This window comes from Elephas maximus, chromosome 5, assembly GCF_024166365.1.
Source record: "Elephas maximus indicus isolate mEleMax1 chromosome 5, mEleMax1 primary haplotype, whole genome shotgun sequence".
NCBI classification, from domain to species: Eukaryota; Metazoa; Chordata; class Mammalia; order Proboscidea; family Elephantidae; genus Elephas; species Elephas maximus.
The window spans coordinates 104874111-104897519 of record NC_064823.1 but is presented as its reverse complement, the minus strand read 5'-3'; the positions used below and the strand labels follow the sequence as shown (position 1 = coordinate 104897519).

General features: G+C 39.5%; 1 protein-coding gene across 3 annotated transcripts in view; it reads left to right on the top strand.

Moving 5' to 3' along the window:
* CRACD (capping protein inhibiting regulator of actin dynamics) overlaps nucleotides 1-23409 on the top strand; it is a 329883-nt gene that overhangs the window by 179547 nt on the left and 126927 nt on the right. The gene's annotated exons all lie outside the window — the stretch shown is intronic.

The window sequence follows — 23409 nt, the reverse complement described above, 5'->3', positions numbered from 1 at the left end:
ATGATGGAATTTATCCCACCTTTCTTGGCAGAGATGAAAAAGATATCTCTAGTTCATTCTTGTTGGTTAATTTCCTGAGTATCTGGTTTGGTTTGGTTTCATTTTATCCAGAGCAGAGTGTCTCTCCCTTGAAAAAAAAATACACCCCCGACACCCTTCTAACTCAGAATTGAAGCCACTCCCTGAAGTTCACCTTTCGCTAGAGATTAGGCAGGCCTGTAAAATGAACAATAACACACGTGAGGAAAGTTCTTCCTCGTTCAATGAAGTATACGAGATCAAATGGGCAACACCTGCCCAAAAACAAAGACCAAAAGGTGGGAAAGGAAGAAAAACTGGACAAATGGAACAGAGAAATCCGGGGTGGGAAGGGAGGGGGGAAGAGTGCTAACACAATGCAGAATTGCGAACAATGCCACGGAACAGTTTGTGTATACATTTTTGAATGAGAAACTAATTTGCTCTGTAAACCTTCACCTAAAGCACACACACACATACAAATAGAGTTGAAAAACAGCTTATTTGGATGTTATATACTTTTATTCCTAGAATATTAAAAACTGTAATTAGGATAAACTAGAGCTATGGAAGACGCACTAAATTCCTCTCCCTCCCTCCCTCCCCACCCCACCTCACCTACACACACCCTCTTGCCAATATATGACTTTACAGTGCGTTTGTGAAACCCTGACCCCACTGTAATTTTCTCTGACTCAGACAATGATGTTTTTATCACGTTCTTAGGAGGTTACAAAGTTTATTACACCTCCCTATTTTCCCTATTTGGATTGACACAGTGTCTGCAACAATGGGCTCAAGCATAACAGCAATTGTTAGCATGGTGCAGGACTGGGCAGTGTTTTGTTCTGTGATACATAGGGTCGCTATGAGTCAGGACTGACTTCATAGCACCTACCTAACAACAACATTTTCCTTATTATGTAATTTTTTTTTTAAGGAAATGTATTTTATTTTCCTTGATTAAGTGACTCCCTTGACTATTATTTCTTACTTTTCTTTATTAGAAATCACAAATTTACTTTACTGTGTCATTTATCTGCACAGTTCTATGGTTATTTGTTGTTATTTGGACCATAAAGGAGTTGATTTCTGGAGTATCTTTTGTTTAAACCCCGAATAAGCCAGATTTCATTTTCTAGAGGGATTAAAAGCAACATATGCACACATTATATCTGCCATATATTTTAAGCTGTCATGTCTTTGAGACATCAGAAATGTGTAACCCACTGACCATGAATCTCACAAAGAACAGAGGAAAGGGCATGAGGTTTTTTGGTAGAAGTTGACTCTAAAGTTTAGTCCAGGAACAAACAGACCTGGAATGATCTCATTCCTACTCTTCCACTATACAGCAAGATACTTCTACCCATCTGTTCCTTGGGTGGTGGCCGAGGGTTGTGTTTAGAATGGAAATAAGAGAAAAAATAGAAGAAGAGGAAAAGAAAGTACACACTGAACTACTTAGTGTTCGTGAAGAAGTAAAAGTGTAAGCCTCCAAAAGAAGAGCTCTTATTCTCTATTTGTGAGAGTTTTTAATTACCTACTGTGTGCCAGGCAGTGTTTTATGTTACTTTAGAAGTATTGTTTTTCTGAGAGCCATGACCATGACCATGACCTTTTAGTGTCCATAGGATGGTAAAAGGATATTTGTCCCTTCCGCATTTTGACTTTAAAACAAACAAAAAAGACAGAAAAAAAAAAATGCATGCATTTAAAGTCGAAGGGGAAAATTCATGGCATAGAAAAAAATAATATATTTTAAAATGAGACCAAAGTATTAACCCTAAGGTGCTAGTTTTTTGGTGATTGGTGATTCAAATCTAGTAAAATCTGAGCAGTTACAAATCTCTTAATGTTCACTAGAAAGTTGTCTGTGTTTTTCATTCATCAAGTAGACTCCCCTATTTTTTTTATCAGCCTTGAGTTGTTGTTGTTTGTTTATTTGTGTTTTAATGGGCTCCATCTCACTTCCTCCAGGACTGATTGGCGTTTGGGGAGTTAGGTCAGCCCCCGTAGCCTAACTTTGAGCAGGCAAGACCACTCCTAAAGAGGGTTGCCTCAGTCATGAATAATCCCTCCTAAGCTACACTGCCATCGCAAGATGATCTGAACAAACAGCCAGTTGAAATGACATATAACCCACAACAATATCATCAGAGGTAGCAAAAGGAAAGTAGAAGAAACTCTGAAATTTGTGGCAGGTATTATTTAAAGCAAGGAGTGAGCCCTGGTGGAGCAATGGTTAAGGCCTCAGCTGCAAACCAAAAGGAGGGTAGTTCAACCCATCCCGCAGTTCAACCCACCCAGCGGCTCCGTGAGAGAAAAACTTGGCCACCTGCTTCCATAAAGATTACAGCCTAGGAAACCCTTTGGGGCAGTTCTACTCCGTCACTATGGGATCGCTATGAGACAGAATTGACTCAAGGGCTCCTAACAACAACAACAATTATTTAAAGCAGGCCACTAGCTCTGACTTGCAAATCTTTGGCTATACGGATATTTTTATTTGAAAAGCGCCTTTTTAATGCTTTTAGCAGTAAATTGGGTGAGAGAAACAGACTTGGCGAGAGAGAATCTGACATTTCATTATGTCCTTAGTTTCCAGTGTAACAAATACTTATGTATTTATACCTCACTCTCTAAGAACTTCTGAAGTTTTTTTCCAGAAAGTTTTCTCTTCCTTGAACTTCCAAAGACAAATTTCATGTCACCGAAAATTAATTTAAAATTTGGACTTTTAGGATCCCCAGTTGGGGGGTAGTGGCTCTTCCCATAGACCAGACTGCTGTAACACTGAAATATTTTGTAATACTGTTGTTCCCATTCATTATTTGGAAATAAAGTAGATTTTATTTTTATATTTTTTTTCAAAGAGTTGTTGTTAGGGCCATTGAGTCAGTTTCGACTCATAGGTACCCCACGCACAACAGAATGAAACACTGCCCGGTCCTGCACCATAATCACAATCTTTACTATGTTTGAGCCCATTGTTGCAGTCACTGTGTCAGTCCATCTCGTTGAAGGTCTTCCCTTCTTTTGCTGATCTTCTGCTTTATTCTGCTTTACCAAGCATGATGTCCTTCTTCAGGGACTGGTCCCTCCTGAAAACACGTCCAAAATACGTGAGATGAAGTCTCGCCATCCTTCTAAGGAGCATTCTGGCTGTACTTCTTCCAAGACAGATGCGTTCATTCTTCTGGCAGTCCCTGGTATATTCAGTATTCTTCGCCAACACCGTAATTCAAAGATGTTAATTATTCTGTCTTCCTTTTTCATTTCAAAGAGTAGAAACTTTGAAACATTCAGAAGTCTACTTGTAGCAAATTCATCATAGTAAGACAGTTTCACTTTTACCTTGATACTTATTCTGGCATCTTTTTAAACATCCTAGATGGGTGTTCCCTTTCTTTGAGGCTTAGCATTTAAATAGGAAATTCTAATAGAATAACCAGCCCCCAGAGAGCTCTCGTCCATGACACTACACTGGTGGTAAATGGAATTAGTTAATTTAATTCTTTGTGGCTTTTTAATTAACCTAGAACTTATTTTTTTATTTGAAGTAGTTCAACACAGAGCCCTGGTGGCGCAGTGAAGTTTTCATTAATCATCAGCTGGAACCCCAGAAGCCAAGCCAGAATAGAAAGAAAATGGGTAGAAAAGGAATAGATATCTCTAACGATACTCTGTCTCCCAATACTAACACTGTGAATTCTAACGAGCAAAGTGAGAGTATAGATCATACTACCCAGGGTCTATAAATTGCCCAAGGATAAAAGTCACTCCAACCCCAGTGGTCATGGCCCCCAGACCTTCTGTTGGCCCAGAACAGGAACCATTCCCGAAGCCAACTCTTCAGACATGGATGGATTGGACTGGACAATGGGTTGGAGAGGGATGCTGGTGAGGAGTGAGCTTCTTGGATCAGGTGGACACTTGAGACTATGTTGGCATCTCCTGCCTGGAGCAGAGATGAGAGGGTGGAGGGGGTTAGAAGCTGGTGAAATGGACATGAAAAGAGAGAGTGGAGGGAGAGATCACGCTGTCTCATTGCGGGGAGAGTAACTGGGAGTGTGTAGCAAGGTGTATATGGGTTTTTGTGTGAGAGACTGACTTGATTTGTAAACTTTCACTTAAAGCACAATAAAAATTATTTTTAAAAAAAGCCACTCCAGTTTTTTTTTACTATGCTGACACTTGTTTCACGATACTTTAAGAAGTCAGTTTCAACTATATATTCATCCTATATCATTGCCAAAAGCAAGATGTGAGAAAGAGACCTGTCATGCTATATCTTTTATATATTCTCCTACCTTTTGGAATTTTTAAGATAGAGTTAATGGGAAATTAACAAAGAATGTAGTATAGTATTTTCACTTTTAAATTTTACTTTTTTCGGAATAACAGTTTTATTGAGAAGTCATTCATATACTATAAAATTCTTTTTAATGTACAATTCAGTGTTTCCAGTATGTTCAAAGAGTTGTGCAACCATCACCACTAATTCTAGATTTGAAATTTATTTTTAAAGGATAAAATTAAAATATCCTAATTTAGAGAGTTTAAAGAAAAGGAAAAAAAGTACTCATCTCCCAAACTCACCATTCTAACCAAACTCTTGTCATTATTTTTTGTGTGTGTACATTTGATTTTAGTTTTTCTTTTTTTTCCCTAACATCCAGATATTTTTGCATAGAATAATGAGAGTGTTCTATGTAGTTATTTTTTTAATTTCTTGTGAGAATAGATGGCTCTGTCTCCTTAAGGCAGCTCAAAGCATGATGAGGTGTGCTGTGCTTCTGACTGGTGTGTCTACACATGAAATTATTCAAGTGAAGAAAATAACTTCATGGCTGTGTATGCAGTGGTTTGATGTTTTCCATTAAACCTTTGTAGTTGAACTTTCCAGAGCACTGTTAAAAACTTCGGACGTTTTGGTTATTGGTAGTTGATAAATGTCTTTTATTCCTGCATAGGAGAGTGTGAAAACAATAAAAGCTTAATTTAATGAATAAAGCAGACATGTCTTTAGATAATACCATCTCCTCAAACTAAGGACAGATAGTCTGGACACCGGACATTATGAAGGTTGATCCGAACTAGCATCAGTATGGGGAATGGAGCAGTGGGTATGTGAGAGTGAACCACAAGAAAAGATAATAAAAAATAGGGAATAGATATGAACACATTTACAGAGGAAGTCTCTCATACGGCCAAAGAATATATGAAAAGCTGCTCGGGGAGATATGAATGAAAGCATTTTTCAGGAATGAGAGTAGGAAAAATTAAAAAGAATGATAATGTTAAGTGCAATTAAGGACGCGGGAAAATGTGCACTCCTACACTGTGAGGGGCTAATGTAATATTTATTAAGATTTTAAAATATCTATCCTTTTAATTGAGGAACTCGACTTCTAGGAATTTTGCAGAAGAAATAGCATTATATATAAAAATACATATACAAGAATGTTCACTGAAGCCATATTTGTAATAACAAGAAATTGGAAATAACCTATTATCCATCAGTAGGAATATAGATCATGATGAAGATAACTATTAAAAAGCCATGAAGTTAGATGTTCATGCCATACTTTCTGTGAAAGTAGAAATATCATAACCCCCTTTTTGTTTAAAAGGTGTGTATTTTTAGATAAGTTCGTATATAGGAAAACTGGGGTTAGGGTATATTCCAGTTTTAATTTTATATGATTTTTAAATTGATGGAGTTATGAGTGATTGGTACTTTTTTGTTTTGTTTTTCTAAGTTTTTCAAACCCAAAATCTGAAAAAAAATAAGTGACATTTTAAAAGCTTTTAAAGATGAAAGAATTAAATAATGTGACCTAGGCTATCAAAGTATTGCCAAGTGGAAGTTCATGAGGAGCCAACTTTAATGAGTAGAAAAAATTATTTCTAATCAGCATATCAGCAGTTTATATGGAAAAGGATGTTTCTAAAATATATGGAAATAGCTTTTACTCAGATTAAATCTTCTGAACTGATTTTTTTCCAGCCATAAAATTTATATGTGGTCATTATAAAACATTTTTAAAATAAATTTAAAAATTTAAGAAGATAATAAAAATTGCCTATAATTCTGTCACCCAGAGATAGCAAGTTAAGTCCAAAAACCTCACTTATCAATTTGAAATTTCAAAAAGATTTTATTTTTACTGTGAAAATATCCTTCAGCCTAATCACCACCTAAATGCTGAATTAGGAGGGTGTACATATTTTTTACATACAGTGTTTCCTGTAAGAGATTAGCTCTAGTAGTATTGCACAATGTAATAAGAACTAAAAGAGAAGGATAAACATGCTGAGAGTTAAAAAGAGGGAGATAGGGGAGCAGACAGCTATGCCAATGAAATCCTAAAATTTCACATTATTAAAGAGGAAATAGAAGTGTCTATGATCAAACTTGCCAAAGAGAACTTTCTCTTTGTTTCTCCCTTCCTGCTGTCTTGCGCTAGTGGTTGGCCGGTAACGGAGAGGCTGGGTGAGAATGAGAAGGACCATCCCTGACCACCTGGAGCACTTATGCTATTTGGTACCTGGAGTGTAATTCTTCTCTGGGTTGCAGATCCTCCTGTATACTCATAGTTGTGGGAGGACCACTAGGATTACATTAACCACCCTAAGCTTCTCAGCCCTGGAGCACGACTGAAGTCTTCCATTTTCATGATGGGCCTTGGGTGCTCAGCTGTTATTAGTCCATGGATTACAGGCGCGTCTGGGCAGTGGCTTCTTGAGTCCCCTTCTTTCCTTCATGCTACAGTCCAGAATTGCATACTGAACCTGTGCTCCCTGAGGTCACAGCATTTGTGTCTAACTCCTCAGAGCTTTACTCTGCCACCCTCACCTTCAGGACTAGCTACATAATTTTCAGGGCCCAGTGCAAAATGAAAATGTAGAGGCCCTTCAAAATTATTAAGAATTTTAAAACTATGATGTTGTTAGCTGCTATGGAGTTGGCCTGTGACTCATGGTGACCCCACGCACAATGGGATCAGACCATTGAGATCCACGAGGTTTCCACTGGTTGATTTTCAGAAGTAGGTAGCAAGGCCTTTCTTCCTAGCCCATCTTAGTCTGGAAGCTCCACTACAGCCTATTCAGCATCATAGCAACATGTAAGTCTCTACAGACAGATGGGTGGTGGCTGTGCTTGAAGTGCATTGTCTGGGAATCAAACCCTGATCTCCTGCATGGAAGGCAAGGGTTTTATCACTGAACCACCACTGCCCCCCAGTGATAGCAGAGCGTTAAACTAAGCGTGGGCCCTTTGGGACTGCACAGGTTGAATACCTGTGAAGCTGGCCCTGATTGTTCACTCTAGGCTTACCTGCTGACCAGAAGTATCCTGTTACTAAGAGAAGGCACACAGATTAGGGAAAAAAAAAAACCTGTTGCCATCAACTCGATTCTGACTCATAGCGACCCTGTAGGACAGAGTAGAACTGTAGGACAGAGTAGAACTGCCCCATAGTGTTTCCAAGGAGCGCCTGGTGGATGTGAACTGCCAATCTTTTGTTAGCAGCTGTAGCTCTTGACCACTATGCCACCAGGGTTTCTGGCACATAGATAGTACCCCCAAAAAAGAGGGTACCTCCTTCCTCCTTTCCTTTTTTTCAATGGAGTTCATCCAGTACTCACCGCCATATGGGGCTACCATCTTTCTCAACCTTGGGACAAAACTGCTTTTTGAGAATTAGGGACAAGTGTCCTTTCTGGGCAGATTTTGCCCATTGGTGAATGACTTGAAGCCTGTGAATATTTAGAAAAGACTGTCCTTCCTTCAGGCGGGCAAAGCCCTATGCCTGGGCACAAGGCCTGGCACTTGTTAAGTGTCAGGCAAGCTGGAATTTCTCCTACTCCAGCATTCTTGGAGTCCCTGGGTGGTGCAAATGGTTAAACACTTAGCTGCTGACTGAAAGCTTGGAGGCTTAAACCCAGAAAGGCCTCTTGATTTACTTCTGAAAAATCAGCCATTGAAAACCCTATGGTTCTACTCTAGCACACATGGGGTCATCATGAGTTGGAGCGGTTTGGTTTTTCTAGCATTCTTGACTGGGTATCCTCATGCAGGGAATGGCCCGAATAATCCTACACAGTTGTGCTTCCTAGGGAACAACCCAGCAGTCTCTTTTTATATAATTAAGAAGCACAGTGGCAAAGTCGCTGGGGCTAAAACATCCGTTTTTCTTTATAGTTCCTACATGACAATCCAAATCCCTTGGTCTGGGGTCCTTGAGTGCCTCAGGCCTCTCTGGTTTCTACTCTAGGCTGTAGCTCTTTGCCCTTATTGTTGGTTGTTTTTGCTCACTTATTTCTTTCTCACTTATTGCTTTTCTTGTGATTAAAAATTGTCACTGGAATCTGGCAATCCACCTGCTTTCTTTATTAGCAGGCAAACAGACCCATTAGACTCTTCTTCCATCTTCCTGTTCTAAGTTGGTGGAGTTTTAGATCTTGTTCCTAAGATGGTATACATCTAAACAAAGAGAAGGAGCTAGTGAAATATAAAAAGAGATAAATGGGCCATTATAAGCTTTTTCTTTTGTAACTCCTGGCTAGCTTTGCCTGAGAATAAGCCAGAGAAAGGTGAGTTTTGAGGTAAGAGAAGGACAAGTGAAGTCAGATTCTTGAGAGGGTTTTAAACTGGGTTGTGCCATTAAAAAGGAGAAAATGAAAACGAAAAATGTAAAAAATGATCAGATTCTCTTCCTTTCCCACAGCCAGCAAAAATATATAGTGCACACATCCAAAGAGAGACCTTGGAGATAGAATTCTGTTCACGCTGTTCTCTTAAAATGCCACATATGTTCCTACTTTAAAGTTACAATAGAGTAGCAGAAAAGCCATGCTGAGTTGCTACATGAGCATCCAACCTGATATTCAGACTGCAGTAGTTCTAAAGTATGGATTGAGGTTGGACAGGGACTATTGGTATATACTTTAAAAGAGCCGTAATAATCCAGTACAATCAAGCCTCCATGAATTTTTCTTAAGTCTTTTATAACCTGTTTAAATGTTTAATTTGTATGAACGTGTGTGTGTGCACCTGTGCGTGCACGCATGAATGTGTATGTGTGTTGGGGAGAGGGTAGAATTAAAAGCTGAGCACTTATTATAGAAAAAAAATGCTTTCTTTTAATTACTTGTTTAGATCCTCAGACTTGTTTCCAACAAGAAAATTCTTTTTTATTTGGATGGCAAGAAATCAGAGGTTGTAGTTTTGAAACAGATTTTAGTAATCCCATTGGCTTAGTATTATACCTATGGATTTAGAGATATTCTATATGAACAGATTTACATGCAAAGATGTATAATGTGTGTGCATATGTGCTTGCTCACCTAGATCAATCCAGAATTTATAGAATTTGTGATTTAAGGCAGACTAGAAGAATATTTTCTTTGATTTTTATTTGGAAACAATTTTTTACTCTTCTACCTTTCTTTGTTTCTGACAAAAGACTTGAATCTCTAGGTTAGTGTGAATTTATGTGTGTCTACTTTATTAGTTAGGATACATTCAAAGTAGAAAATCTCATACTCCATTAGGAGTGAAAGAAAAGAAGTTTTATTGAGGAATAGAAAGAGCTATAGCTGGGCAATACAGTGTGCAGTCATGAAGTGTTCCAGCATTCTGAAGGAGAGATGAGCTTTTTCTACAGAAAAATGGGTAAGGGAGTAAGTGACCATAATCATGGGAGCTTGGGATTACGCATGGCTACAAGACAATTGCAGGTTAAAATTTTACAAGGTTAGCTGATCTATTTTCAAACACAGACTCCAGCAAGCGATTTTATGAAATATCTACATATACATTCTTCCTGAGGCAAGCTGTGCAAGCATTCTCTCCAGACCATCTTGATGAACATTTCCTGATGAATATTTCTTCACCAACCACACTCTTACTCCGGTCATTGTTTGTTGAGAGGGCTTAAAGTTTTACAGTTTTTTAGGAAAGCAGAAACAGGCACTTAGGACAAGCTGAAGTTTAATTTAAAAATGGAGTTTTGATTCAGATTTGGGTCAGTCATTTTTAATCATGCGAACCATCTCAGTTTTAGAGTGTTCTCACACAGATATATAGTTGTCCATGAGGAGCAGGGTCCCAAATATTAACAGTGCCCTAAAGAAGATAGGAATGTATTTCTGTCTCATAACTGTTCAAAGGTAGACAGTTCAGGGACAACATAGTAGCTCTTCTCGATTAGGACATCTGAGACCTGAGTTCCTTCTCTCTTATTGCTTCACCACCTCAAGTGGGTGTTCTTCATCTACATGGCCCAAGATGGCTTGCCACCACATCTGTGTTCTGGACACCAGGTTAGAGGACGAGATAGAGAAGTGGCATCTGGCCTCCCTGAAAGTTGCCTGTATCCCATTAACCGGAACTTAACCAGGTACCCAGCTATAAATCATGGCGTTTAACACTGTTAAGGAAGGGAGAGTGGATATTGGGGGCAGTTGTTAGCCTTTGCCACACTTATTTTTGAGACCACATTCTGCTCACCACCTTCTGAACCTGGAGCACTTAATGGTCCATAATGTTATTAGCTTATTAAGACATTAGACACAAAAACCTGATTTTAACTGCAAATGCTTTCCATGTCACAAGTCAACCACAAGTCAACTTTGACCATTTGCCAGTGGCCGTCGTGGTGCTATGTTAAGAATTGTGAGGGCTATATTTGCACTCAGCAGAAAAAGAATTACATGACCATTGAGTACTATCAGTCCTGGGCACAGGATAAAATAGCGTCATGTCTTTACTATCCTTAGTCTATATTCAGAGGACAACTCCTGTAAAGTTGTAGATTTTATCTAAGGCAGCACTGTTAGGGAGTTCCCAGGAGGTACCAACAGATAATGCACTCAGTGGCTAACTGGAATTTTGGAGGTTTGAGTCCACCCAGGTGCACCTTGGAAGAAAGGCCTGGCAATCTATTTCCAAAAAATCAGCCATTGAAAACTCTGTGGAGCACAGTTCTACTCTGACGCACGTGGGGTCACCATGAGTCAGAATCGACTGAACATCCCCTGGTTAGCACTGTTAGAGAAAGTTGTTTCCCCAATAATTCATTCCATGGCCATCAAGCAAAGGTTTAAATTGGGGGACAGGTTAAGTCATTTTTTGGGGGGGAGGAGGGCTTACATATAATGGAAATAGTTACTTCTACCACTGTTTAGTGGAAAGAACGGTTAAATTGAATGGCCAATTGAAATTTTTAAGAGACCATTCAGGTAAACCCAAAGGAGAAGAGAAATCCACCATTACCTGTGATCACATTCAGGGAAGGAAGGGTGAGAAACAGATTGGCATATGACCAAAAGTAGTTTGTCATATCATGTATGTACTGCTTTATTTTGCTTTATCTTTATGTGTGTCTTGTCTGTTCAAATAGACTGTCAGCTCTTGAGAAAGAAGTCTCAGTCTTACCCATCTCTGGAGTCCCTGATGGTCTTTAGCACAGTGTCTTACACATAGTGAGGGCACAATAGGTAATTGTTGATTGCTTCATTAAAACTATGTATGGTGATCTAGTTAGCATTTTTTCAGTGTGTGTATTCAAGGAGCTTGCTTGCTGCATAGGCATCACTATCCTCAATATATCTTTTGGACACTTTGGTTAAAGGAGATTAAGCGAACTGTACCATTCTTCTGGTGATTCTGAATACATTATTGATTAGAAGCAGAACTGACTAGCATAAATGGCAGCTGAGGATTTTCTTCCTCTCTTTTACCTTGTGTCATTTTGGCAGCAGAAGTGAAGGACGATTTTCAAACTTTCCAAATAGCTGTCTGATAAATACTGCTGGATAAATTAATTTGCTCATATAGATGAGAGCAAAACAAGGGACCAGATCTGGATGTCCTGATTTTGCGTTCCTTGTTCAGCCCACTGGCGGGAGTTGCCCAGGCTCTTGGTTCAGGGCCCAGCTCCTCCCTTGCTCGTCTGTAAATGTGGGTGAGTCATGGCAACCTTGCTGGGCCTCCTTCTTCCAATTGTAAAAGAGAGATGATTTGCCACTAGATGATATCCTAAAGTGCCTTCAACTTCTGGAATGGAAGACCCTCTGGAAACACAGAGCTTTGTTGTTATAATAGATGGGCTCATTGCATAACAACTAACTCCTCTTCCCCTCTCCCCTCAACCGAATTTCCAGCTGAGGTAAGTAATGTGGGGTGGGTTTTTCTTTTTTTTCTTCAGCTTTTAGTTCCTTTTGTGTGTTATCTGGCCTTGTAAATGTGGTGAATAAATGCTATAATTATAACCCTTTTTGAAAGCTCTGTAATTTAATTGTAATTCACTCTGAGCATCTTTTAAAGACAATGATGTATATTGAAGATGCAGCTGTCCCAATCTCATCTGCTAAACTGATAGAAATCAGTTGGAATCATAGTCCCAGCAACTGTGGGAACTTCCTATCTATTCAAGACCAAATATAGGGATATGCTCTATGTGTATGTGTGTGTGAGAGGGAGAAAGACCACTTTGTATGCTCCGTTTCAAGCTACGTAATTTGAACATGCTTCAGTAATGGTGGCCTAGGTAGTATTTGGAGAGAAGTGTCATTTAAAATTTGCTTTTGGGTAATTATGTAAATTATACTGAAGTGGAAAAACTCTTGGATTTATTTTCTGCTGTAAATAAGCTAAAAAACTAAGCTATATACCTACTGTTAACATTCAGAAGTAACTCCTTTGTTAACCTGGAGCTGAATCCTGCAAGCACTGGGTGGGGTTTATTGGAGACCCATCGCTCCTCAGATATATACGCAGGAATTTTCTTATGATGGCTGCAAATAATTCATGCCCTAAAAGGCGTTTGGATGATTACAGGGAGAATTATACCATTACGAAGTAAATAAACCTCACAAGAATTCTTTTCTTTGTAATGATACTGTTCAATTCATTTATTTTGGATTGTAACAGAGCAATTAAGTCTACCATCTTTCCTGCTTTTTGTCCGAGTTGTTGTAACAGAGCCTGCTCTGCCTTTGACCTTCTCTGCCCTAAATACAGCTTACTGAATGTGGAATGTTAAAGAATCAGTCACAGTAGGCCACCTCAGAATTTTCTAAATGAAAGAAGAATTGAAGATGAATAATACGGGACTTCTCCACCCCCAATTCTCCTCTTCATCCTCCTGTTCTCTGTTGCAAGAGGGAGTTTGAATATATAAGAAGATGCTCCTAGAATTGGGAAATTCTTTTATCTGAGCATTGTGGTGTCTGAGATCACAGTTTGTTACAAAAAGAAATTTGCCTTTCTGGCTCTCTGTTTACTAACTGTACAGCGTGGGAATTGGATCACTAGGTGATCTCTCAGGTACCTTCTAGCTTAAACTCCTATGATTCCAGGGTTACTACATGATGAGAAGAGGCAGTTAGACAGTAATGATTTAGGTGAGTGCTTAAACGTATGGGTTTGGTAAAGTATTAAAAGGTGTTGAATAAGAGAATCAACAGACTGTGCCAGCCAAAGTGATTATTAGGTGCGTTGAGGTTTGTGGTATGATAACATTGCAGGGAGAAAGACCGAAGACACTAATTGGAGACATTTGGTTGAAAGAAATAGAAGAGAGATTTGCAGGACTACCTTGGACTAAAAGAAAGAAAAGGAAAGTTAAACGTGCTCAGAAACCTACCGTAAGTACAGAAGGCAGGTCAGCAGGTCACTGATCTGGGGGCTCTAAAATGGCCTTGCCTCTTCCACTCTCAACAGTTTGATTGGCAGCTGCATCCTGTATCCTTATCACCAATAAAGTGTATTTTCACAACTAAATAGACTCATTTTCGCCTTAAGTTCAAATACTCCTAAATGTACAATAAGAAATAATAATATTGAAGACTTACTTTGCTTTCTAGGAGATTAGCACAGGGATCTAATTAGGAGGACTTGTGATTTCTGGTCTCTGCTCCTATGACCAACTCTTGGTTCTGCATAACCAAGCTATTTGAACTTCTCTCTGTTCACTAAGAAATGAGGCATTGGGTTTTAGTTGGTGTATGGCTGACATTAACTTGCCCTTATTTGAAAGAGTCAGCCTGCTGAAGCCTGTTGGAAGAAGGGTACAAATCTCACTGCAGCTCTCAGTGTGCTGTTGCACAAAATGTTGATTTCATGGACCGTCTGGAATGAAGACAAGTCACTAAATTCATTTCAGTGGACTGTACATTTTTTTGCAAGCCTAGTTTTTTTATATTCTTTTTGGAATCCTGAAATTCAAATTTAGGATCTCGGAGAAAGGAGTGGGGTTGGTAGTAAGGCATGATTACTCATTTGTTAAATTCTGACTAGAGCAAATAATAGAGTCCCTGAGTGGTACAGATGGTTAATGCGCTCAGCTACTAACCGAAAGGTTGGAGGTTCAAGTCCACCCAGAGGCACCTCAGAAGAAAAGCCTGGAGATCTACTTTTGAAAAAGTAGCCATTGAAAACTCTATGGCTGTGACCTTTTGGAAGCAGATCACCAGGCCTTCCCTCCAAGGCGCCTCTGGGTAGGTTCGAGCCATCAACCTCCCTGTTAGTAGTTGAGTGTTTAACCATTTGCACCATCCAGGGACCCCAGTGTGGCTTTAAGCCTCTTTTAATCTGGAAGAGGTTCCCTCTCCACCTTTTTTCATCTCATTTTTATAACACCATGAGTTTGTCCTGTGCATTCCATTCCTGCAGTGTAGTTTTTATGTCCCTCTATTCTCTATATTTTTTATGAATTGGTAGTTGTATCCAATTTAGGTTAGTGGGGTTTTGTTTTGTTTTGTTCAAAATGGCTTCATAGGTGGTGTGTTCTTCCATCAGGTACTGTCAGGTTGTCTCACTTTTTGTGCCTTCTAGTACTTTCATGGTTTAATTTTTAACATTTTAATCTGTGCTCCATTCAGAGTTTATCCTGGTGTATAGTGTGAGTTTAGTTCCATCTTTATCTTTTCCCAGTAAGCTCTCCAGCTGTCCCAACAATGTTTATTGAATGGTCTATTTTTCCTCACTGATTTAGGATGCCATCTTTATCATGTATTAAATTCATGTACTAAATGGGCTTTACATTATGTTCTATTGATCTGTCTGTTCATGCAACAGCTCCACACTGTTTTAATTATTAAGGGTCTGCAAAATATCTAAGGAGCTCTGGTGACGCAATGGTTAAGTGCTTGGCTGCTAACCCAAAGGTTGATGGTTTGAACACACTAGCCGTCACCCTGCGGGAATAAGATGTAAGTAGTCTGCTTCCATAAAGATTACAGCTTGGGAAACCTATGGGGCAGTTCTACTCTGTCCTATAGAGTTGCTATGAGTCAGGATCGACTCGATGGCAAAAAAATAAAATAAAATGTCTTAATATCTTGTAGGGCTAGTTCTACCTTATTAATCTTATTTTTCAGAGCTTTCCTCACTGTTACTTTTATTGGAATTGCATTTCACCGTTAGTTAAGTTAGGGAGAATGACATCTTCATGAGGCTGAGTTTTCCTGTCCAAGACCATCGTGTGCCTTCCCATTTGGTCACTTCTGTGTGCTTCAAGAGTGTCTTGACATTTTTTTCATGTATCTCCCTCACATTTCTTACTAAGTTTTTTCCTGGGTATTTTATTGTTTTTGATGTTATAATTGATGCCTTATAATGTATTTTTGTAATGAAAGTCATCAATTTCCTACTCGATCAAACTTACTAAATTCTGGTTTTTTATTGTGGTAAAAATACACACAACAGAACATCCACCAATTCAACCATTTCTCCATGTGTATTTCAGGGACATGACTACATTCTTCATGTTGTACAACCATTATTGCTATCCTTTTCCAAATTATTCAGCCACTATTAACATAAACTCAATGCCACCAAGCAAAATCTCTCCCTTTGTAAGACAGCAGACAATACTGGGGAAGCCAGCACAACTTGTCCAAGGCAAGGTTATAGAAGCTCCATAGACACATCCACACTCCCTAAGGGACCAAATTTCTGGGCTGCAGACTGTGGGGACCATGGTCTCGGGGACCATCTATCTCAATTGGCATAACATAGTTTATAAAGAAAATGTTCTACATTCTACTTTGGTGAGTAGCGTCTGGGGTCTGAAAAGCCTGTTAGCGGCCATCTAAGATACTCCACTGGTTTCACCCTTCAGGAGCAAGGTAAAATGAAGAAAACTAAAGATACGAGGGAAAGATTAGTCCAGAGGACTAAGGGACCACAGCTACCATGGCCTCCACCAGACTGAGTCCAGTACAACTTGGTGGTGCCTGGCTACCACCGCTGACTGCTCTGAATGAGATCATAATAGAGGTCCCAGACAGAGCTGGAGAAAAATGTGGAACAAAATTCTAACTCACAAAAAAAGAACCAGACTTAACTGGCCCGACAGAGACTGGGAAAACCCCAAGAGTATGGCCCCCCAGATACCTTTTAGCTCAGTAATGAAGTCACTCCTGAGGTTCACCCTTCAGCCAAAGATTAGACAGGCCCATAAAACAAAATGAGACTAAAGGGGCACACCAGTCCTGGGTAAGGACTAGAAGGCAGGAGGGGACAGGAAAGCTGATAATAGGGAACCTAAGGTTGAGAAGGGAGAGTGATGACATGTTGTAGGGTTGGTAACCAATGTCACAAAACAATATGTATATTAACTGTTTAATGAGAAGCTAGTTCTGTAAACCTTCATCTAAAGTACAATTTAAAAAAAAAAAAAAACCTCCCCCTTTACTCCTCCCTCCCACCCCTGGTAACCAGTAATAATCTTTGGTTTCTATATATTTGCTTACTGGAGCCATGGTAGTATAGTTGTTAAGAGCTTGGCTGCTAACCAGAAGGTCAGCAGTTCAAATCCACCAGCTGCTCCTTGGAAACCCTATGGGGCAGTTCTACTCTGTCCTATAGGGTCACTATGAGTCAGAATCAACTCGATGACACACAATAACAACATGTATTTGCTTATTTCATATACCTGAGATCATATAATATTTGCCCTTTTGTGACTGATTTATTTCTCTCAGCATGTTTTCAAGGTTCATCCATGTTGTGGCATACATCAGGACTTCATTTCTCTTCGTGGCTGAGTAATATTTCATTGTATATATCACGTTTTGTTTGTTCATCTGCTGATGGACATTCAGATTTTTCCACCTTTTGGCTATTGTGAAAACTGCTGCAGTGAACATTGGTGTACAAGTGTCTGTATGTGTTCCTGCCTTCACTTCTTCTGGATATATACCTAGGATTGGGATTGCTGGGTCATATTATAGTTCTATGTTCAGCTTTTTGAGGAACCGCCACACTGTTTTTCATAGATGCTGTAGCATTTTACATTCCCACTAGGAATAAAACGATGAGCTAAATTCTCTTTTGTTTTAGTAGTTTGTCAGTTAATTCTCTTGGGTTTTTCATCATGTCATCTACAAATAGTGTTAAAAAAAAATTTTTTTTTTCTTTTTTTATTCCAGGTTTTTTTATTCATCTGATTTCTATCTGTTGGGTTGGCTAAACCTCCTGCTTACTTAATCCTGGTTCAAACCTCTTTTTTCTTCAGTTTCAAGTCCCATTTTAATCAAATATTCACCTTTGACTTAAACTCAGCTTTTCCAGTGCTTATTTCTGGTTTGCTGCTCCTGGTATCAAATGACCTAACTGCCTCTCTTTCCCTGTAGCCAGGAAGTCAGGTGTAGTCAGTTGGTATCACATCTGGAGAGGGCTGGGTGTCAGAGGATACAAGCCTTTGGCCAGTTACTACAGTTAACAAGTTAATCTTGGCCATGCCCCTCTGTCTTCACCTTAGGCTCTTCACACTCTTGTTCACTGAGGAAATCAGGTAGATAGCTCATCATTTGTGATCTTCTTTCAGCATTGTGATTTTGTGAATAAAGTCATCCTGACTGATATTCCACTTTCCTCTTCTATGTCTTCTTGTCTTGATCTTACCTTTTTTTCTCTTGCCTCCATATCTCTCTGCCTCCCTGAACCTTTTCTCTTCTTACGGCTCTCTTGTTTATGTCTCCCTTCTTTTATCTCTCATCTTTCCCTTTCCCCAAGGAAACCAAACCAGTTACCATCGAGTCAGTTTCAACTCTTGGCAATCCCATGTGTTTGAGTAGAACTGCGCTACATAGGGTTTTCAATGGCTATGGTCTTTCGGAAGTAGATCTCTAAGCCTTTTTCCTGATCTGTCTGGGTGAATTCTCATTGCCAACCTTTTGGTTAGCAGCTGAGGGCATAACTGCACCAACCTTGGACTCTTCTCTTTTCCAGATACCCCTTATTCTTTGTATTAATTTGATTTTGAACCTTGTATTATATTTGATTTGAGAAATTCTACTTAGAAAGGAAAAATCTGAGAAATTGTTCACCGTTCTTTGGTAGAAATATTTAGGACTTCGTTGTTGTTCATTATCGTGAAGTTGAGACAGGAGTGACAGATTAGTTCAGTAGGCATATCACGTCATATTCTACCTAACATCCTCTTGAACCTTTAGAAAGTAATTCAAGATCAGAACATTAGTCATTATAAAATCATCCTTTGATGTATTGCTTTATCATACAAGGAAGTCTCTCATTTTAAATAGGATGCATTCTTCAAAACCACATTTTAAAACTCCGATTGTTGTAAGCCAAAATTCTGACTGTGGAAAGTGTGTGTGCTGACTGCTCATGAGTTTTCTCCTTGTTCATTCAGACATTGTTGAGTGTCATCCAAGAAGACAATAAATGGGTGAGTGGAGCCCTGAAAGTGAAATATTAGACATTATCAGATAAGATTTAATGAGTTGCAAAATGTGTAGCTTTAAGAGGCGGAGTCTTTTATCAACACAGGATCACACATGAGAACTTTGGGTTTTCTACCAAGGTTGAACTCTTACGTTTCTTAAGAGCAGAAATCATGTTTTAGTCATTATTGTATCTAAGACTATATCTGGCGTGGAGGAGATCCAAAAAAAACCAAAAGCCAAACCCAGTGCCCTCGAGTCGATTCTGACTCATAGCGGCCCTATAGGACAGAGTAGAACTGCCCCATAGAGTTTCCAAGGAGCGCCTGGCGTATTCGAACTGCCCACCCTTTGGTTAGCCATAGCGCTTAACCACTACACCACCAGTGTTGTACGTATTTGATGATTTCGTGAATGAAACTAAAGCAGATCATCCCAGTAGATGGACATACTTTTTTTTTTAATCGTACTTTAGATGAGGGTTTACAGAACAAACTAGCTTCTCATTAAACAGTTAATACACATATCGTTTTGTGATATTGGTTACAAACCCCATGACATGTCAACACTCTCATCATCTTGACCTTGGGTTCCCGATTACCAGCTTTCCTGTCCCCTCCTGCCTTCTAGTCCTTGCCCCTGGGCTGGTGGGCCCCTTTTGTCTCGTGTTGTTCTATGGGCCTGTCTAATCTTTGGCTGAAGGGTGAACCTCAGGAGTGATTTCAGTACTGAGCTATAAGGGTGTCCAGGGGCTATACTCTTGGGGTTTCTCCAGACTCTGTCAGGCCAATAAGTCTGGTCTTTTTTTGTGAGTTAAAATTTTGTTTTACATTTTTCTCCAGCTCTGTCTGGGGCCATATCTATTCTGATTCCTGTCAAGAGCAGGATGGACATACTTTTTGGACCTGGCAAATCTGCTGTGAGATTGGTGGCAGATATGATCACCTCCCAGTCCCGGTATTCCATTGCAGAATGGCTCCTGAGGACAAGGGAGGAGAAAAGCAGGTATAAGGACTATGAAATCAGTTTTTTGGCTCTTTCATGTTGGCTCAGTTAGCCTCCATTCCTTAGCAGCGCCAGAGGGTTATGGTGCAACAAATTTCACCCTGATGATTCTTAGTCAGCAAAAAAGTTTAAAGTATGTTCTGTATACTCTGTTTGCTAAGATAAAAAGTTCATGAAATTCATTTCAGCAAGGATTTCATTAACAGTAGTAAACATTCTAGGAGGAATCTGCTACTTCCCGATGTCAGATAAGCAAGTTGTTACTGTAACTACTTTTAACTAGCTATTATATAAACAACTCATTGTCTTTTTCAGCCTGTAACATTTCTTATGAACATAAGCATCAGAGAATAATCATAGCTAGACACAGTGCACAAGTGCTAGAAGAATTTAGGCCCAAGACACAAGAGTGGGTAAAAGATCTCAGTTTCCCAAAGATACACTAAGACAGCGTGATTAAGTGGTAACGTCATGGACCAGAACAATGTATCATCAATAACGGAAGGAAACTTTCTGAGCCTTTTCTGGATCTACTGACAGCTTCTAGGTCTTCCTTGCCAAAAAATTGCTTTGTGATCTCCTTATAACAAGCATAACCAGATTTTAGAGCAGAGGTTGGCAAACATCTGTAAAGGGCCGGAGAATAAATATTTTCGGCTTTGTGAACCATACAGACTCCGCCACAACTACTAAACTCTGTCTTTGTAGCACAAATGCAGCCATAGACAGTGTGTAAACGCATGAGAGTAACTATATTCCAATAGAACTTTATTTACAAAAACAGGTACAGGCTGGACCCTGCTTTATAGAATTACCTGAATTTTTGAAATGAGTGCTTTTTCTTATAATCAACCATTAAAAAAAAAAAGAAAACATTACCACTGAGTTCATTCTGACTCATGGTGAACCATGAGCTGCTCTGTAGGGTTTTCCTGGCTGAAATCTTTACAGAAGCAGATTGCCAGGCCTTTCTTTTGTGATGTCACTAGGTGAGTTTGAAACACCAACCTTTTAGGTTAGCAGTCCAAGGCAAACTGTTTGCACCACCCAGGGACCTTTTAATCAACAGTAGGTGTGTTATATCTCAGACCTACAAACTGTCTTACAGAAAGTAATTATTTTCAGGACATAACCCACCAATGATTTGCCTTGTCACCTTGTTACCTTCTCTGTCACTCTCTCTCTCTGTCTGCATACACACACACATACACACACACACACACACACACACACACATTAGGAGCAATTTAAGCTCCATTTATAATTCAGTACTAGCCCAGTTTTGAAGCTAATCTTTCTTAACAGAAGATGTATAAAGAGCATCAAGTCAGCCTTGCTGCTTGTTCTGCTTTCACTGTGTACCTAGTTTTAGGTATTGAGCCCCTACCACATCCCAGCCTCCGAGCCCTCCTGATACCCCAGTTCCTCTAAGACTAAAATTCTGACTTGTCCTCCCAACCCCAATCATTTCAGTGACTATGTCCACACACTGTGCTAGATACTGTACTGAGATAACAATGAATTTTCCAACTTTTGTTATTGAGTATGTTGTTGTTATTGTCATATTGTTACTAGTTGCCATCCAGTAGGCTCTTACTTATGGCAACCCCACGTATAATAGAACAAAACATTGCCTGGTTCTGCACCATCTTTTTAAACATTGCTGTGCTCAAGTTCATTGTTGCAACCACTGTGTATTTTGAGTGGCTTCCAACCTGGGAGGCTCGTCTTCCAGCATTGTATCAGGCAGTATTCTGTTGCCATCCATAGGGTTTTCATTAGCTAGTTTTTGGAAGTAGATCACCAGGCCTTTCTTTCCGGTCTATCTTAGTCCATAAGTTCTGCTGAAACCTGTTCCCCAAAGGTGACCCTGCTAGTATGTGAAATACCAGTGACATAGCTTCCAGCATTGTAGGTACATGCAAGCCACCACAAACCGGTGATGGACTCTTTGCTAGACGTTGATGTATGTTCATGAAGAAAAAGGCCAAAGAAGAATTTGTTCATCTTAAAAGAAATAAGACTTCAACACATTAAATAATTAAATATAAAATAATTTAACAAATATTAACAAAAATTTAGTAACTGTGGTTTGCTACAAAGATATTTTGAATATAATTGTCAAAATGCGATTCAGACATTAATTCCTTTTAATGGAAGATTATATCCACTAAAGACTTGTGCCGAGCCTTGAAAACTCTATTGAATTTTGTTCAATAAAGAGAAGAAAAGAGTGCATTGCAGAAGATGGGATCATTGTGAGCAGGAGCAAGGTGTATTTGGGACAGAGGAGGACTGTGGCTGCATCTGTTCTACAAAGTTTGCATCACAGAGAAGTGGGAGATGAGGCTAGACAGATGAGGAGGTGGATTGGGAAGGAACTGGAAAGCCACTCTGAGGATGTGGAATTTGTCAAGAGGAGAATAGGGAACATGTTACAGTATTTTACATGGTTTAATGGAAAGGCGGAAGCCCTTTAGTGGTTAAGTGCTATGGCTGCTAACCAAAAGGTTGGCAGTTCAAACCCACTGGGCTCTCCTTGGAAACTCTATAGGGCAGTTCTACTCTGCCTTATAGGGTTGCTATGAGTCGGAATCAATTTGACGGCAGTGGGTTTGTTTTTTTTTTTTTAAGTGGAAAGTCAGGAGCCCTGGTGGCGCAGTGGTTAAGCACTCAGCTACTAACCCAAAGGTCGGCAGTTTGAACCCACCAGCTGCTCCGAGGGAAAAATATGTGGCAGTCTGCTTCCATAAAGATTTACAGCCTTGGAAACACTATGGGGTAGTTCTGCTCTGTCCTACATGGCCTCTATGAGTCGGAATTGACTCGACAGCAATGGGTGAGTGGAAAGTCAGGTGTAGTAGAAGAGTGATGAACTAAAACCCGTTAAGTTCAAGGTCCCTTTTTCAACTCTGCCACTTATTAACTTTAAGACCTTGGAGTCATTACTTAAAGTCCTTGAGCCTAAGTTTCTTTATCTGTCAAATGGCAAATAGACCTCACAGAGATGTCATAAGGATAAAATGAGAAAATAGATGTGAAAAATGTTTTGAGAGTCATATAAAGCTGTGGATAAATGTAAGAAGTTGCAGTGAGAATTGTGATAGTGGTGATGTAGGAAGATTACACTGATAGGTCTGAGCGAAATGAATTATAATTGGAGAACCAGACATAGGGAGACAAGCTTGTTTCAATAACACCTGAATGAGTGGAAGAGGGCCTGTACTATACCATGGTATGGATAACAAATTAAGAAGTAACTCAAAAACAATTTTAAAAATCTTCAGTAAAATGATATTGACATACATGTAACCTGAAGCTTCTTGTTGATACAAATGTTATCCCGTGATCATCATTATAAGCATCCATTCTAACAGTAGTGTACCGGAATTTCCAAATAAAGGGAGGCTTACCTTTTTATAAACTCATCCAAGCAGAGAAAGCATATAGCAGAATTCCTGAGATCATTCTCACTACCATTGTTTCCACTGGTGCCCTGATCTGCTACATGACTCTCTGATTTCTCTCTGAACGTCTTATTCTATCTGTCCGGCGCTCAGTTCCTTTAGAGTGATGGAAAAGACAACTAACAGGATAAAACTTTGTGCACATGTTATTGCCTAGCAATAAAAATACCTCTTGGCAAAAAGAAGAACAGGCCCTCATGTTTGCCCTGTG